The 19,109-nt window shown below is 28.4% G+C and overlaps 1 protein-coding gene across 4 annotated transcripts in view; it reads left to right on the forward strand.

The window, feature by feature from the left end:
* Positions 1-19,109, forward strand: part of LOC104878102 (disease resistance protein RPV1) — a 205,254-nt gene that overhangs the window by 35,036 nt on the left and 151,109 nt on the right. The window lies entirely within an intron of this gene.

The raw sequence follows: 19,109 nt of genomic DNA on the forward strand, positions 1-19,109 counted from the left end.
AAAATAAGTAACATAAAAAAAAATAAAAATGATAAAAATAAATTTATGATATATATTACATTATATTTTAATTTAAGATTAAAATATTCTATATGGAAGGGATATAAAACGATGGTGGATAATATGTCTCATTACTCATTTTATTTCATATTGGATTGAATATAAAATAAAATAAGTAATAAAATCATTTATCCTATTCTATAACCAACCAAACATAACCTTAGTTAATCTTCCGCTAAAGAAGAAAGATTTCAACTTGATATATATGTCATGTTATCAACTGTTCCAAATGAAAGAAACTCCTTATCAATTGTCATTTGCATCACCAATTGATATGCAAAATCAACATTTAGGGCACATAAGTAAATACTTAATTTAGACTATGTTTGTTCCCCAAGGAAAGAAAAAAAAATGATAAAGAAAATGGTTTTCTCTTGTTTGGTTTCACTAATGGAAAATACAAAAGAAAAAAATAATAATCTAATATAATTAAAGTTAGTTAGAAATTTATGAATTTTAAAATTATTTGATATTTATATGATAAAGGAAAATAAATAAAATGAATTTAAAGAAAATAATAAAAATAATTTATTGATTTTAAATCTTTTTTTTTTTTTTTTAAATTTTCCTTCTACTCTTTTCTCTCTATTTTTTTTCCTCACATTTTCTCTCAAACTTTCCGGAACCAAACATAACCTCAAAATTCTGATTTTTTGAGTTTTATTCTAATTCAATTACTCAAAGTACATATATCTTAACACCTATTGTAATTTGTAATCGCAACATGCATATTCTTGCCTTTTCCCACATGAGACCCTTTGTTTTAAAGGGCCTGACTAGGATGAAAATATGTGGTTACAAATCTGTATATGTTGCTAAATCTTACTCTGCTACAGCTTGTGAAGATCTTATCAGAGCAAGCCACCTTATATATATATACTTTAAATTAACACTATTGATGGCCATGCATTGCTATCTTGATTTTCATGAGTTATTGGGGAATAGTTGAATTTCATAATGGTTAATTTCACAATAATTCCTATGTATAAAAAAACACGAAATAAAAGAATTTCTACCTAAAAAAACAAACACTCTCTAACATATATTATGTTAATTTATTTAATTTAATAAATTTGCCTTTTAAAATATTATGAATCGTAATTGGCAATTGAAAAGCCACCATAAAATAAAACAAATAAGGTAAAAATAGGTCTAATCTACATCTATTTCCTATTTAATTTATTATTATTTTAATCAATAAATACAAATATAAACTCAAATATATAATAATGGAATAATATTAAAATTATTTTTAAGTCTCTCAAATAGATGACTAATCATTATTAAAAATATTAATTTATTCCTATAGCTAATAAAGCATTTTTACGTATAAATATTAAATACGAAATCCAATTATGTATAAATCTTGCATAGAAAATACAACTATGCTTTATTGACAAATATTAATTTTTTTGGAGCCTTGTAGGACTTTAGTATCAATTTAATAATTCTATATAAATTAAAGTTCTATATTTATTTAAATGATCAAATTAATAAATATAATTAAACTATACATACAAAATTTTAAAAATTCAGTACATGCAAATTATTAAGTCGTTTTACCCATTCAAATTTATTTAGCTTTATGATGTAGACTTTTGTATGCATTTTTATTTTGTACTAAATTAAATAAATTTGAGAAATAGTTAATTAATTAAGTTCTTTTAAAATAAATAGGACAACATATTAAAAATTACTTAATTTAATTTGAGAAATTTGCTTTTAAAATGATGCAAATCTTAATTAGAAATTAAAAAGCCACCATAAATTAAAATAAATAAGGCAAATATATATATAAAATAAAATCATCCCACCCCATTAACCTCCTAAGACAAACATGTTATCCAAGGAATCCTAAAAAATCAACACTAAATATATATTTTTTTAAAATACAAATAGATCTTATTTGGAGAACATGTCAGAAAAGGAAGAAAGCATAAAGGACAATTCTAGTTCGAAGAAAACTCATAAGAAAGAATTATAGGGTCTATTTGGTAATTATTTTTCAAAATAGTTTTTGATTTTTTTTTTATATTTTATAGAACAAAAATTTGTTTGAAAGCTTGAAATATTTTTAACATATTTTTAATATTTTAAAATATGTTTTATTGTTTTAGAAATAATTTTTATATCTAGTGTTTTATTGATCATTCTATATGTTTGTAACAACCCTTATAAAATAAATGAAAACAATTGAAAACAACTAAAAGATGTTCCCTGAAAACATTCTATTTTTTATTCTTAAAACCACAAAAATAGAAAACGGTTTTTGATTATCAAATATATTTTCCTTTTTTTTTTAGAAAACACAAAATTGTTTTAAAAAATAGTTGTCAAACAAACCCATAAGCTTTTAGCTTGAGTAGCCTTTGAAAGGCTTAAATTTTGAATTTTAAATTTTCAATGTTCAAGTCTTGGGGTATTATTTAATATAGAAAGTAGTGTTTCATGAATTTTTACCTCTTTAATGCTATATATCTATATATATATATATATATATATATATATATATATATATATATATATATATAACATAACCATATGGAATATTAATCTTAGTTGCATACACAACATTGATATTTACTAAATATTGAAAATATTTTCTCTTTCCCTATCTTCATTTAGATGAATGTCTATGTAAAATACCATGTTTTTTTAGCACACAATCATGACCAATTCTCCAATTACCTGGAACAATATAGTACTATTTTTTTGTTGTTGTTGTTGTTTTTTTTTTTTTTTTTTTTTTTTTAACTTTTTTGCATCTTCATCATTTCTTGCAATGCATTTCTCAAAATTAATTTTGAAATAATTAAAATAAAATTTATTATTTTCCTTACAAGTAATTATTTTTCTTTCTAGGCTACTCAATTACCTTTCACTAAGAGCACACTTTTTTGTGGATTAGATGAAAAAATAGAATCTAGAAAGGGGCCTATCTTATTGTGTCCATACATCTTAGCCATATCACATTTTGTTTGATTAGTGAAAAATGCTAAGAAAAGAAAAAAGGAAAAAAAAAAGAAAAAAGATATAAACTTTTTCACCTAATTTGATTGTCCATGAAAAAGTTCAGGAAAAAAATTGAAAAATTAGGTGATTTGACTCACCCATATGTCTTTCTAGTTTTAGTGTTAGCAATACAAGTTGCAAAAGAATGTAGGAAGAGAGTTGTTTCATTCTTGTGGGAAGAGGTTTATACATCAAAATAATTTATTTCAATTTTGTTGTGTTGAATAAGAATAAGAAAACAGAAAGCAAGAACGTTCTCATGTTTTTATTCCCCTATTTTCATATTTAACATTTTCCATGTTTTCACATTTTTCATAATTTGTAATTAATTATACAAGATACAAGCAATAAGATTTGTGATAAATTAGAAACAAAGAATAATTATCGGTCATCACAAAAAAATAAAAAAATAAAAAAATGAAGATCAAAGACAAGCAAACTTACAAAGAAACACTCCAAAGGGTCAAAACAACTTATAAACTAGACATAAAAAAAGTTTAAATTTAATCAACATTCAAAGCTTGCATCAATTAATTATGCAAGCAGGTAAAACTCATGTTGTACTTGTTGGTACATGACTAATAATGTCTTATCCAGCTAGCCTCCTTTGAGTGAACGACGAGCGCACCTATAATAAGGAATGTCCAGATGGTTTTTTTGGGCACGTCTTTCTAAAGTTTAAGTTGTTAACCAAACTTTCATAAACTTTATGCGAAAATAATTATTTTTGAAAACAATTTTGGATACATAAAACAAATAAGTGGAAGTACTAAAATAATGATCATATTCTTACCTTGATCCATGAAGTGAGATTGAGTCACCTTGTGAATTGTATTGTCAAGGTCTTCAACTCACTACTCTCATATAGTGGATGGGTCACTTGTGTGGTGTATGTTGTTAAAAATTAAACAACAAGAAAAAAAAAGACATAAGAATGAGAGTGTGGCTTGGGACCTCAATTTATAATAAGTTGTACATCTCTTAGTCTTCCCATCAAAGACTATATGGGAGTTATACTCATTATTTACACCTATTATATACAAATTAATGCGTAATGGTGGGTTATGAACTTGAATGCATCCATATAATTGCATAGGTTATATCTTTCCATTTTCCTCCATTACTCATAAACATAATGTACAAATAAATTTCATAAAGATGGGGTTACAAAAATTGTAACACCACATTCATATGAGTTAAATTTTCTAACTCCCCATTTGTAATTTGAGTCTTCCATACATAAGACTCTTGGATGCCCAATCAATTGATTCGCCTACCTATCAATTGATACCCTTAAATAATATTCATATAAATATAATTATATATGGCCACACATTGTAGGAAAAAAAGCTAACAATCTCCCACTTGGCCTACATAATTATATTTGTAATAGATTAAAACATAATATGGTCATAACAATTTCTCAAAATAGGCATTCTTTACTTTAAGATTATGTTTCATGGAACCACTAACACCAAATCATTGAAATGATTGGATCACACAACGACCCAATATTCTTCAAGGATTATAGTACTAGCACCTCCATTAACATGAATCAATGACTTTTATGACATTAGCAACATTAAGGTGATAATGCTAATTCATTCACATAATCGTCCCATTAACTTTTAAACATCTAGATTGTGCACAAAAATGATGTATAAAAGTAACATAATAATCATCAATATATCATAATCAAGAACTTTATTCTCATTATAATGTGATCACATACATTACACTCTCAATCAATCTAAAATTGACAAACTTGCCACCAAGCCCATGCGCGCAACATAATCCATAAAAAGCTTAGGTGGAAGACCTTTTGTCAATGGATCTGCCAACATGAGTGTATTTTTAATATGTTCAATAGAGACAACTCCATTTTGAACTTTCTCCTTTACAACCAAGTACTTAATATCAATGTGCTTTGATCCTCCTGTAGTCTTATTATTTTTAAAGAATCGCACAGCAACACTACTATCACAATATATTCTCAATGGTCTCATTATCAAATCAATAACATGAAGCCCTGAGACAAAGTTTCTCAACCATATTGCATGACATGTGGCTTCATAACATGCTACATATTCTGCCTCCATTGTAGAAGAAGCTATCAATGATTGCTTATGACTCTTCCATGAAATAGGTCCATTTGATAACATAAAAATATACCCAAATGTAGACTTTCTGGTATCCTTACAACTAGCATAATCGGAATCAGAATAACCAATAATCTCTAGATTATCTGTTCTTTTGTATGTAAGCATGTAGTCCTTAGTCCCTTGCAAATAACGCAATACTTTCTTAACTGCTTTCCAATGATCAATACCTGGATTACTTTGGTATCGACCAAGCATGCCTACCACATAAGCTATGTCTGGTCGAGTGCAGACTTGAGCATACATGATACTCCCTACTGTAGAAGCATAAGGAATTTTGTCCATTTGTTTCTTTTCAAGATCATTTTTGGGACATTGAAGTTCACAAAATATGTCCCCTTTCACAATAGGAGCAACACTGCTAGAACAATTTTGCATGTTGAATCTTTTAAGAACTTTTTCAATATAGTTCTTTTGGGATAATGCTAATAATCCACGTGATCTATTTTGATGAATTTCAATTCCTATCACATAGGATGCTTCACCAAGATCTTTCATATCAAAATTCTTGGATAAAAATTGTTTGGTCTCCAAAATCATTCCCATATTGTTGCTAGCAAGCAACATATCATCAACATACAATACAATAATACAAATTTTGCTCCCACTGATCTTAAGGTATATACATTGATCCACTAGATTCTCTTTGAAACCAAAAGTGATGAGAATTTCATGGAACTTAAGATACCATTGTCTAGAAGCCTGCTTTAGACCATATATGGACTTTTTAAGTTTACATACCATATATGCCTTGTCTTTATCCTGAAAACCCTTAGGTTGATCCATATAAACCTCTTCATGCAAGTCACCATTCAAAAAGGCAGTTTTAACATCCATTTGATGTAACTCTAAGTCATAATGAGCTACTAAAGCCATGACTATTCTTAAGGAATCTTTCTTGGAAACAGGAGAAAATGTTTCCTTATAGTCGATTCCCTCTTTTTGAGTGTATCTTTTTGCAACTAACCTGGCCTTGTATCTTTCGACATTGCCCTTAGAATCATGTTTGGTTTTAAAAATCCATTTGCAACCAATAGTTTTAATTCCTTTAGGCAATTCTACAAGATCCCAAACTTCATTATCTTTCATTGATTTCAACTCTTCTTCCATAGCATAAAGCCATAGAGTTGAATTTTCACTATTGATGGCTTGATCTAAGAAGTAGGATCACTTTCCAAGCCAACATCATAATCACACTCATTAAGATAAACTTCATAGTCATTTGATATAATAGGTCTTTTCTCTCTTTGTGATCTATGTAAAGATACTTCTGTAGTAGGGACATTCTCATTTTCATTACAAGAAACCTCTTGAGTCACACCATATTCCATCATTGGTGTTGATACTTCATTAGAGGTTAACTTTTTAAGCTCAGTTCTCCCACTAAAATATTCATTTTCCAAAAACACAGCATGTCTAGTTTAAAAAATTTTAGGGCCCTGACCATGACAATAAAATCTAAAACCTTTTGATCTTTCAGGATAGCCAATGAAATTACAACTTATGGTTTTAGAATCTAATTTCTTTATTTGTGGGTTAAAAATTTTAGCTTCAGCTGGACATCCCCATACATGTAAATAATTCAAAGTCGGTTTCCTACCCACCCATAACTCATAAGGAGTTTTGGGTACAGCCTTACTAGGAACACAATTGAGAATGTGAACAACAGTTTTCAATGCTTCACGCCACAAAAATTCAGGCAAGGTTGAGTTACTCATCATACTTCTCACCATGTCAATTAGAGTACGATTTCGTCGCTCTGCTACACCATTTTGCTCTGGTGTTCCAGGCATTGTGTAGTTTGCAATGATACCATGCTCTCTTAAAAATAAGGCAAAAGCACTAAGATGTTGACCTGATTCGGTGAACCTACCATAATATTCACCATCTCTATCAGATCTTACACTTTTAATTCACTGATTGAGTTGATTTTCAACCTCAGCTTTATAAATCTCAAAAACATCTAATGCTTCAGATTTTTCACGAATAAGATACACATAAGAATACCTTGAAAAGTCATCAATAAAACTAATAAAGTACTTATGTCCATTGATAGTTGGAATTGAATAAGGTCCCCAAATGTCAGAATGAATACATTCTAACAATTTAGTAGCCCTTGAGGCACCCTTTTTCTTAACCTTAGTGTATTTTCCCTTTATGCATTCAACACAACTAGTAAAATCAGAAAAATCAAGTGAAGTCAAAATTTCATCTTTAATAAGACGTTCCATCCATTCTCTTGAAATGTGACCCAATCGCTTATGCCACAATATGGATGAATTTTCATTCACTCGATTTTGTTTTTTTAGAAAATTCATACACATGATAAGATAAAAGAGACTGTGAATATTTGCAATCTAAATTCAATGAATAAAGATTACCACGTAAAGTTCTAGAGCCAACCAAATAAGAATTATAGAACAAGGAAACTCCTTTATTTCCAAACTTTAATTCATAACCATAAGAATCAAGTCTTGGAACTGAAATTAGGTTTCTAGTAAAAACAGGAACATAAACTGTATCTACTAAATCCATAATGAAACCAGTATCCAAAATTAAACGAAGAGTGCCAATAGCCTCAATTTCCACTTATGTTCCATTTCCCAAAGTAATGGTTCGGTCCCTTTTACTTAGTCTCTTGCTTGTAAGGTATCCCTGCAATGAATTCGTTATATGAATGCTTGCACCAGTGTCAATCCACCAAGAGTTTGGTGGTATATCAACTCAATAAGATTCATAAGACACTAAGCATTGAGTTTTACCTTTCTTTTCCAACCAAGCCTTAAAGTCAGAACAATATCTTCTTTTATGACCTTTCTTGTGGCAAAAATGACATTGTATCTTATTTTCATCATTTTGCCCATTATGAGATACATCATTACCTTGCTTATTTTTCTTACCTTTACCTTTCTTGAAGGATTTTTTATTTGGACCAATGGTGAAGTGAGCCATATCGGGCTTTTACACTTTAAGCCTCTTTTCTTCTTGAACACACATGGCAGTTAGTTCACTCATTTTCCACTTATCCTTCTGAGTATTACAATTAATTTTGAAAGGACCAAATTATGAAGGAAGGGAAGTCATTATGAAGTGAACAAGAAAACCTTCAGAAATTGCCATGTCTATTCCTTTCAATTGAGAAGCCATGTCACTCATCTTCATGATGTGCTCATGTACACCACTATGACCATCATATTTCATTGTTATCATTTTGATCATAAGAGTACTTGCTAAGGACTTGGAAGTTCCTAAGAATTGTTCTTCAATTGATTTAATATAGGTCATTGCATTATCTGAATCCGGGATTGCTCCACGAATTGCAGAAGTGATTGAACCTTTCATAATCATTAGACTCATGCGATTAGAGCGCTCCCACTTTTCATATAAAGCCTTTTGTTCATTAGTACTTTCAGAAGTAGGCTTTGTGGGTGTAGGCTCTCTTAAGGCATAGTCCAAATCCATGCAACCAAGAACAATTCCAATTTGTTCCTTCCATTTTTTAAAATTTGCCCCACTTAATTGTTCAATACCAGACAAATACCTGTAATAGCAGTAGGATTCATTGTTGCAAAATAAAATTTAATTCAAAAGGAAAATTATTTTATATCATGACAATATTTAACACCACACTTTACAATAATCTAACTACAACAAAAATTAAGTTAGATATCACATTAATCATAAACATAAGAGATCATATCATAGTTCTTTCGTTGGACCGAACTACAATCACATAATCCAAAAGTATATTATTATAATCCCTCCGTTGGGTTGGATTATAATAATTTATAAATCATATAGATATGACATAATTATTAAAATAAAAGTATTGAAACGTAAAGAAGTTTAATACCATTGGGTAAAAACTTCATCAACCATTTATTATTAAACTCTTGTCATATAATCAAACATGGTGATGATCCTCCGTTGGGTTGATCAACACTTGTTTCATAAGTTGAACAACACACACATAACTAATTGTTTATGATCCAAAATTGGTTGGCTTTGATACCAATTGTTAACCAAACTTTCATAAACTTTATGCGGAAATAATTATTTTTGAAAACAATTTTGGATATATAAAACAAATAAATGGAAATACTAAAATAATGATCATATTCTTACCTGGATCCATGAAGTGAGATTGAGTCACCTTGTGAATTGTATTGTCAAGGTCTTCAACTTACTACTCTCATATAGTGGATGGGTCACTTGTGTGATGTATGTTGTTAAAAATTAAACAACAAGAAAGAAAAAGACAAAAGAATGAGAGTGCGGCTTGGGACCTCAATTTATAATAAGTTGTACATCTCTTAGTCTTCCCATCAAAGACTATATGGGAGTTATACTCATTATTTACACCCATTATGTACAAATTAATGGGTAATGGTGGGTTATGAACTTGAATGCATCCATATAATTGCATAGGTTATACCTTTCCATTTTTCTCCATTACTCATAAACATAATGTACAAATAAATTTCATAAAGATGGGGTTACAAAAATTGTAACACCACATTCATATGAGTTAAATTTTCTAACTCCCCATTTGTAATTTGAGTCTTCCATACATAAGACTCTTGGATGCCCAATCAATTGATTCACCTACCTATCAATTGATACCCTTAAATAATATTCATATAAATATAATTATATATGACCACACATTGTAGGAAAAAAAGCTAACATAAGTTAGTTTAGGGAAAAGACGGGAAAGAATTTTTTAGGAACTTGTTTCATGCTTTGATGTTTGATGGCTATTTATCTTAGCCAAGTTGTAATGTTTCCCTCATGTTTTAATTGCTTTTAAGGCTAGGATTTGGCCTATTGAATAACAACTTTTGGATTTTAAAGTCAGACATTTATGCTCTTGAATGGCCTCGATGTAATGGTACAACATTCAGTGTTTTAGCAATTAATGCCTACCAAATAGCTATGAATGGTGCCTAGATAGTATTTATCTGTCCAATTATTAAGATGGGAAAGGATCCATGCTGCACGGATAGGAATCATGCTAGATGGATGTGAGGATCCTACAATGCCTCTCAATTCTTTCAACAGGATTTGGCTAGGTTCCAGACAGTCAAATGGAAGAATTTTATTGTTGTCTCGAGGATATTTTAATTTTTTGGCTCCAAGAGGACATGTGTCCATCGCATAGGGTTCAAGGGGTCACATCATCATGACGGTTGACAAGTGGTGTGGCTTTTCAAATGCCTCGATGCAAGTATCCCTCTTTTCAACCTATTTAAGGGCACCTTTGGGATTTTAAACCTTCACATTTTTTGTTTAATTTTTTTAATATTGGTTTATTTATTTATTTTTTTCTTTTAACTACTCTTTGAACTTGTGCTCCTTTGAACATATAAAAATTATTTTTCATTAAGTATATGGCTTGTTCATAAAAGTTTATCACATGACATGATATTTAAAATAGCTTAAGTCAAATACATGAAGAAAGAAAGAAAAAAAAAGATTATATAATTTGATCATTTCATTATTGATCATTTCATTAGTCCTTTCGAAAGTGATTACAATTAAAACTTTTTTAATGTGTAATACAAGAAATTAATACTTTTAAGAAAAATCATAAAAAAAAAATTGTGATGGAAAATAAACTTAAAAAAGTATTTTGATAATATATTATAAAACAAAAAAATGACTTTTATTTAAATAATAATAATTTGAAACAAGCACTTGATGTTATTATATATATATATATATATATATATATATATAGCTTTTCTCACCATTCTCAAAATCATTTCCAAAGAGGATTTGTTTGGATTGCAAATACTTCTACTTTTATAATATTCTACAATTAAATTACAATAGGAAATCAATAATTATCAAAACAAACTTTTTAAAAATAATTTTGCTTTATAAAAATATTCATTTATTTAACTATTATTTAATTTAATTAAAAAACATATAAATAAGTGGAAAATAAAATATGGCAAATTTACGTGTAGTCATGTTTATTGTTTTTTAGTAAAATTTATTTTTATATGGTAATAATATGAATTTAATGATATATGTTTGTGTGGTATAGAAAAATGACACTTATATTTCAATCAATTTTATTTCATTACATCATATAGATGTTTTATTTTACAATATTCTAAAATTAAATTACATTAGGAAATCGTTAATTATTAAAACAAACATCTTTGTTTAATTAAATTAAAAAAAAAACATATAAGTGAGTGGAAAATTGAATATTTTAATTCTTATATAAATGTGTTTATATATATTTAATTTGAAAAGTTAGTTGTTTTATTTTTATATATGGTCAAATTAAAATTTCAAAATGGCTCTAAAATATGATATTGGTTGCGAACATGCAGAACCTATTGGTAGTAGTAGAAGAACCACCAAGTGTAAATATTGTAACAAAGTTATGTATAAAGGTATAACAAGATTAAAGCAACACAATGCACATATATCTAAACAAGTGGAATTATGTCCACATGTACCAATAGAAATGTCACAAATTGTTAGACAACATATGTCTAATGCTTCAAAAGAAAAAACACAATTAAAGAAAAAAAAAATGACTTTTGAGATCCTTAAATGAAGAAAATTTCTATGAAATTAATGAGGTTGATTTTGATGATAAAATTAAGAAAGTTGGTATGACTTATTTCGAAAGAAGATAGATGAAACAAGAAATGAAAGAAAGTCATCGAATTTTTTGAAGAAAGTAGACAAGAGTATTAAAAGTGCTAGTTCTTCATAGCCTTCAAGAGTTGGGATTAAGCATGGGCTGGTACATAGTTTCAGTGTAAGAGAGGGAGCTAGCATACCTCCAAAAGGAATTAATCCCTGCATGTTCCCATCAAAGCAAAAATCAATAAAAAGTTTGTTTTCTATTGAAGACGTGAAGAAAGTGGGTAAAGTCATTTCTAAATTCCTTCTCTTTAATGCAATACCTTTTAATGTAGTTGATAGCGAGCCTTACTATCAATCAATGATTGATATCATAGTAGAAGCAGGTCCAAGCATCAAGGGTCCCACAAGATACCAAATTGAAAATACATATTTTGAGGAGGTACTAAGGCTTGAGGTATATATAACCACAATGAAAGCTAAATGACCTACACATGGGTGCACAATCATGTATGATGTTGGAGTTTTAGGACTAGAAATCCTATTATCAACTTCATGATTTATTATGATAAAAGCATGATATATTATTCTTTAGTTGACACTACCAATATACCTAAGACAACAGACCACATCTTTTCCTTTATGGATAAATTTGTAGAAAAGGTTGGGAAGGAAAATGTTGTTCAAGTAGTCACTGATAATGAGGTAAGTTTTAAAGCAGTTAGTATGTTGTTGATGGAGAAGTGGAAACATTTGTTTTGATCTCCTTGTGCAACCCATTGTATTGATTTAAAGCTTGAAGAAATTGGAAGCATGAAGCATATTAAGGAGACATTAGATTAAGCAAAGATGATCATTGGATTTATTTATAATAACTTGAAATGAGTGAATTTGATGAAAATGTTCACCAAGGATAGAGATTTGTTAAGGCCAAGAATAACCTGATTTTCCACTAAATTCATTTCACTTGAGAGTCTTATACGTTATGAGGCTAATTTGAAGAGAATGTGCACAACAAATGAGTGGCGTGAATTCAATAAAGATAGGAATAGAAGAATTATAAGAGATAAGGTATCCAACCTTATCTTAACTAATCGATCTTGGAAGAAGGCAAGGGAAGTTCAAACCATTGTGAAACCTCTCATCAAAGTATTGAAGTTGGTTGATCAAGATAAAAAGCCCAAATTGTCAAGTATTTATGAAGCAATGGATAAAGCTAAATTATCTATCAAGGCATTGGTCAAACAATGGGAAAATTATTGGGAAGTTATTGATAGAAGGTAAGAAGGTCAATTGCACAAACATTTGCATGTTGCAAGTAATAAAAAAATTCTTTATATATTTTTTATTATTTTTTCAAGTACAAATTATTATAAACTGATCATTATTTAACTTATGTCAACATATTTTTTAAATTTAATATTCCAATATTCGAAATATTTCTCCAACCATCCATAAATTAAAGTTGGATTAAAGAAGGTTATCAAGAGATTAGAGCTAGATTTGGATAGACAAGTAAAAGTTATTAACGAAGTATAATTATAATTTGTAACCTTACATAATACATTTTGTATATGTAATGTTCATTTAAAAAAAAAATGTTAATGATGTAGGTGAAACTATTTGTTGAAAGCCAAGGAGAATTTGGAAGTGCATTTATAAAAAAAACAATAAACCAATCTCTTTGAGGTACTCAATACATTTACTTCTATTACAAATAAGAAATCATCATCATTTTTTGTTAAATATATCATGGTGATTAATAAGTATGCATTTCTTTATTATAGTTGAATGATGGAACAACTATGGTGACGAAGGTCCACATTTACAAAAAATTGCTATTAAAATTTTAAGCCAAACTTATTCTCCATTAGGTTGTGAAGGAAATTGGAGCACATAGTCATTGATTCACACATAGCTATGTAACTATTTGGCAATGACATAGTTGTATAAGTTAGTTTATGTGCACTATAATATGCGACTTTAGGCTAAGAATTTCATGCAAAAGCGAAACAATGAAGATTTATACAATCTAATTGATCTGAATCATATCTTTAATGATGATAATATATTATATGAGTGAATATAAGAAGGAGAGGAGTCTATTTTATCATCTGGTAATTTGGATTGGTTGGATAAAGCTCTCCCTCCTAATGAAGAAGGTGGAGAAACAATTCATGAAGATGATAGTGCCGCAAGTTGTAAAGTTAGTAGGCATATAAACAATACTACACAAGAACGAGATATTGATTCTCGTCATAAAGGTAAGGCTCCTAGAATAGTTTCTTCAAGTTCTAGTAGTGATGATGGTGACAAGGGAGACAATAAGGGTTGGTGGCACTAGTGGGGGCAATGGAGGAGGTGATGGCGTTGGTGGCGATTATGTTAGTCAATTAGATCCTAACATGTCATAGGCACAAGGAGATGAAAATTACTATGTCACATAAGATATAGATCATGAATATAGACCAAGGATATGGAACAACGAAAGCATTTGGAAAGATTAACTACATTTTCCCAACGATGATGTTATTTGAGTGGGCATGATCATCATAGGTCTGATTATCATCGTGTTGATGAGCACTTGCAGACTTTGGCTATAAGATTAAGGTCGTATTTTAGAGGAGTAGATGATAGATCTTGTCACAACTTTAGAGATTGTGATAACTCTTCCAGTACTTTTAGTAGAAATAATTTTGATGATTTCCAAGGATGCATTTGGAGGGATATTCAAATACTAGAACACGAGCTAATGATTCCTATGGATATGATCAATCTTCTAGTAGCAACACTATTGCTTATCAAGGTTTTGGATACAATCAATATGGTATTAATTCCGAACAGCCTCCAAAGCCATATTTTCCTGATTGATCATCAAGCCAATCATCTCACCTAACATATTCGAGTTATGAAAAATTCTTTCAATCATATCCTCACTACGAAAATTACCATCCTAATTTGTATACTCGTCAGAGGACTGATGATGATTTTTATCTCCCTCATCGTTCAATATGGAATTGATTATTATATTGTATATCTGTTAGTAAAAATGTTATTATAATTGAAATAAAATAATTTTCTATTATTAGCATTATCATAAATAACTTTCAACAGATATTTTTATAACTATTTAAATAATGTTAAATATGAGACAATTTTGTTTTATTTAATTGTACCATTTTAAGATAATTTACATAATATTTTTATAAATTTTAAAAAAATTTAATTAGTTTATTTACGTATCATCCAATACCAAGTCGATACATTGAGACTGATACGCCTCAAAACCCTTTGAGTCAGTGATCGATACTACGAGTTTGAACCATGGGGTTTCCTACTATCCAAATAGACTTAATTCTCCTTTTCTAGTACTTTCTGTGATTCAAATGGAACCTCTTGATGAATCTCTAAAAGGAAAAGGGACATTCATTTTTTCAAGTGGGGAAGACTTGCAAAAGTACAAGGGCTCTCATGGTGACCCTATGAGTCAAAAGAAAAAAAATTGTTTAAGTAGAAAAATTTTAAGTAGAATCTCATACTATCAAAATCATAAGCATTGTAAAATTTGCGAAGAACTACATATGATAAATAGAAAGAAGGTGCATATGATAAATAAAGATAAGGTATTATTTGAATTGTCTGTCTTTTTGTTTTAAAATGTGTGTTTGTTTTTCCTTTGGCCAAAACACTCTCATTATTTTTTACCTAAATCCTATGTACTAAGTCTTATTTTCTTTGCACCTTAATTTTATTTCTTTTGTATTCAACACATATTCCTTTGTCCTTTTATTTAATAATTCATATTTAAAAGATTTTGTTAAAATTTAATATTTTTTACTTAATAACTTAGATTGATTTAAGTTAAATTATTCTTAAATCATTAATTTAAAATTTATTATTTAATTTTGACTTTTTAAAAGCTAACTTAAAATTTTTCTAAATCATTAATGAACACATTTACCCACATAATTTTAATTAATATTTATCTTATTCTTAAGTTATTGCCTTAACATTTATTACTTACTTTTTACTTTAATTCCAAGTTTTTCTATAAAGTTAATTTAAATTTTTTCTAAATCATTAAATTAACATATTTACTCTCATTAATTTTAATTAATATTTATCTTTGCTAAATTTAACCAATATTTATGTTCATTAATTTTAAACAATAAACATTCATGTTAAAAACATTGTAGATGCATAAATGTCATAGAATTATAAATGTGAAAAAAAAAACCTTCACTAAAAATAGACAAATAGGAAAAAAGAGTAAAATTAAGAATAAATTATTTTTTTAAGTTATCATCTTAACTTATTTTAAACTTTAAATTATAAGATTGAGTTAATTTATCAAATATCTTTAATATACTTAATAACTTAAATTAAATCATTAAGTTATATTAAATCATCAAATCAGTTTCCCAAACACCATCATAGTCATACATTTGAAGGACTCAAATTTTGAGTGCGATATTGTACCTATTTGATAACAAAATATTTCCTTGGTTTTTTTTTTCCTTGGGTTTTTCTTTTCTTTTCTTTCCTTTCTTTTGTTTTTTATTTTTCGTGTTGGAAGTTAAAGGATCATTTTATGCTAATGATTTTTCATTTTCAGTACCTACACTGACATAAATGATGTTACATTGGGATCGTTGAATATAATTAAAAAAATGAATTGATGGTTTATTAATTTAGAGTGCATTTGATAGTGATTTTATGAAGTGTTTTTAACTTTTATAACACTTGGAAGATAAAAGTTTTCATGTGTTAAAAAAAACTAAAAACACTTTTCAAAATCAGTGTCAAATGCACTCTTAATATTTGATATTGGAGTATCGCAAGACATGTGGTAACCTTATTCAATCTACGTACCAAATATGGAATCAAATGAGATAATTCAGTATCATAGAATGGTACAAGCTTGAAAACTCAAGAAAGAGGCCTAGGACAGTAAGAAGTGCACCAAAAACCTTTTAAAAAAAATACTCATACCAAGATAATTCAACTAATATTTGATTTTCCAAATTTTCCCAAATCAAGACCCTAAATTGAGCCTTCTATAGTCCCTTAAAATGTTATCATTTTGCAGTATCTCTATGATTCTTTTCATGCAATGTAGAGCATTAATTCCACTACCATTCATCACAGTTCATCTATTTAGTATAACATAGTTTACATAACATAATATTATTCATACTTATACTCGACATCAAGTTGAGATAGTAGTTCAACCATTGGGATGGTTAGTAAACTGAAGTGATTAGGACAACATTTGTGCCATGTTTTATTTGGGAAATTATTTTTATTGTTCAAATTTCATATCAACCAATAATAATATGATTCAATCCCAAATGGAAAAAATAATTTTGAATTTGATCTCTCTCTCTTTCTCACACACACAAAAAGACAATTAATTTGGTCAATTCAAAAAATAAATATTTGAATGCCTTTACATCCATCAATCAATAGAATCACCTATTTTTTGAGAATATTACAAATGCAACCACACCAAAAAGGTGTATGAAACATTCTTATGAACACCTTCAAAGAGGGTAGAGAAGGTGCAAAAGGTTTGATTACAAACTTTGAAAAGACAATTCGAACTTCTTCAGATGAAGAGAAACTAAAAAAATTGCAAAAAAATTGATAAGACCATTGTTTTTTTTTTTTTTTTTTTTGTTTAGAAGATTGCAAATGTAAGCATAGTAAAAAGTGTGTGAGACATTCTTATGAACATCTATAAAGGGATAGAGACAGTACAAAAGGTTCAATTACAAACTTTGAGAAGCCAATTCAAGCTTATTTAGATGGGGAAAACAAAAAGAATCTCAAACTATTTTTTGCAAACATTAGCTCTTGTCAATCAAATAAAATCTTATGATGAAAACATTTCAAATCTCCAAGTTATGGAGAAAATTCTTTGAACCTTAACCATGCAATTTGAGTACAAGGTAACAACAATTGAAGAATTGAAAGACTTTAGTATCACAATGTTGAATGAATTAATAGGTTTCTTGCAAGCCTATAAATAACATTTAGATTAAAGGTCTCAAATTGAGGTGGAAGAAGTACTATGAAGCAAAATAACCCTTAGAAAAGAAAAAGAAGTCTCAAAATAATTTTAAATCAAGTAAAAAAAATGTTAGAATTGACAGAACAAAGGACAAGGAAATTCTAAATCAGGCCAAAAAGGTTAAAGAGGTAATACTTTAATTCAAACAAATAAAAAAATATCATATCCAATGTTATAATTGCAAAAAACTAGTAATTATAAATTAGAATATAGGGCTAAGAGACCAAATAAGAGGAGTTTTCAGGGTAATGCTATAAAAGGTAAAGGTGAAAAATCAGATATCTTGTCATCAACTTGTAACACTAGAAAGGATGAAAATAGAAGTACATGGTTTGTGGATACATATATACTATGATAATCATTCATGTGTTAGGAAAGAGTTGTATTCAAAGTAGGATGAGACTTTCAATTAAGAGGTAAAATTTGGGAATGACACAATAATACCAATTAAAAATAGAGGGAAGAATTCCATTAAATTGAATGATGGATCTCAAAATTTTCATCTATGATGTGTTATATGTTCTAAATTTTCATCAAAATCTATCAAGTATAGGGCAACTTTCAAAAAAAGGCATAATATGTGGATTTACAAAGGCATCTATACTATTAATGATGATAAAAAAAAATACTAATAGCAAAGGTACAAATGACTTAAAATCGTTTATTTCCGTTAAATATTAATTGTGAAAATTTACCATGCTTTGGTCTTATAATTAATGATAAAAATTGGTCATGACCCTCATGTTTTGGATAGTTAAATTTTAGAAGTTTAAAATTACTTGTTGTAAAGAAGATGGTTTTTGGGCTACCTTTTATTAATTCTCTAGATGAGGTTCGTCAAACGCATGTTTTGAGAAGGAAACATAGAGATCCTTTTTGTATAGGAAATCATGGAGAGCTAAAAAGTTTCTCTAGTTGATTCGTTCAAAATTATTTTTAGTGAGGGTTCTCTCAAATGGAGATCACATGTATTTTATAACTTTTATTGATGATTTTAGTAAGAATTCTTGGACTTATTTTCTAAAGCAAAAGACAGATGCATGTGAAAATTTCAAAATTTTTAAAGTTTATGTCAAAAAAACAAAATGGGCATATAATCAAAATCTTGAGAATAGATAGGGATATTGAATATGACAAATTTCTAAAAAAAATGTAATATTGAGAATCAATTAATTACAAGGTATTCTTTGTAACAA

Source organism: Vitis vinifera, chromosome 7 (assembly GCF_030704535.1).
Source record: "Vitis vinifera cultivar Pinot Noir 40024 chromosome 7, ASM3070453v1".
NCBI lineage: Eukaryota > Viridiplantae > Streptophyta > Magnoliopsida > Vitales > Vitaceae > Vitis > Vitis vinifera.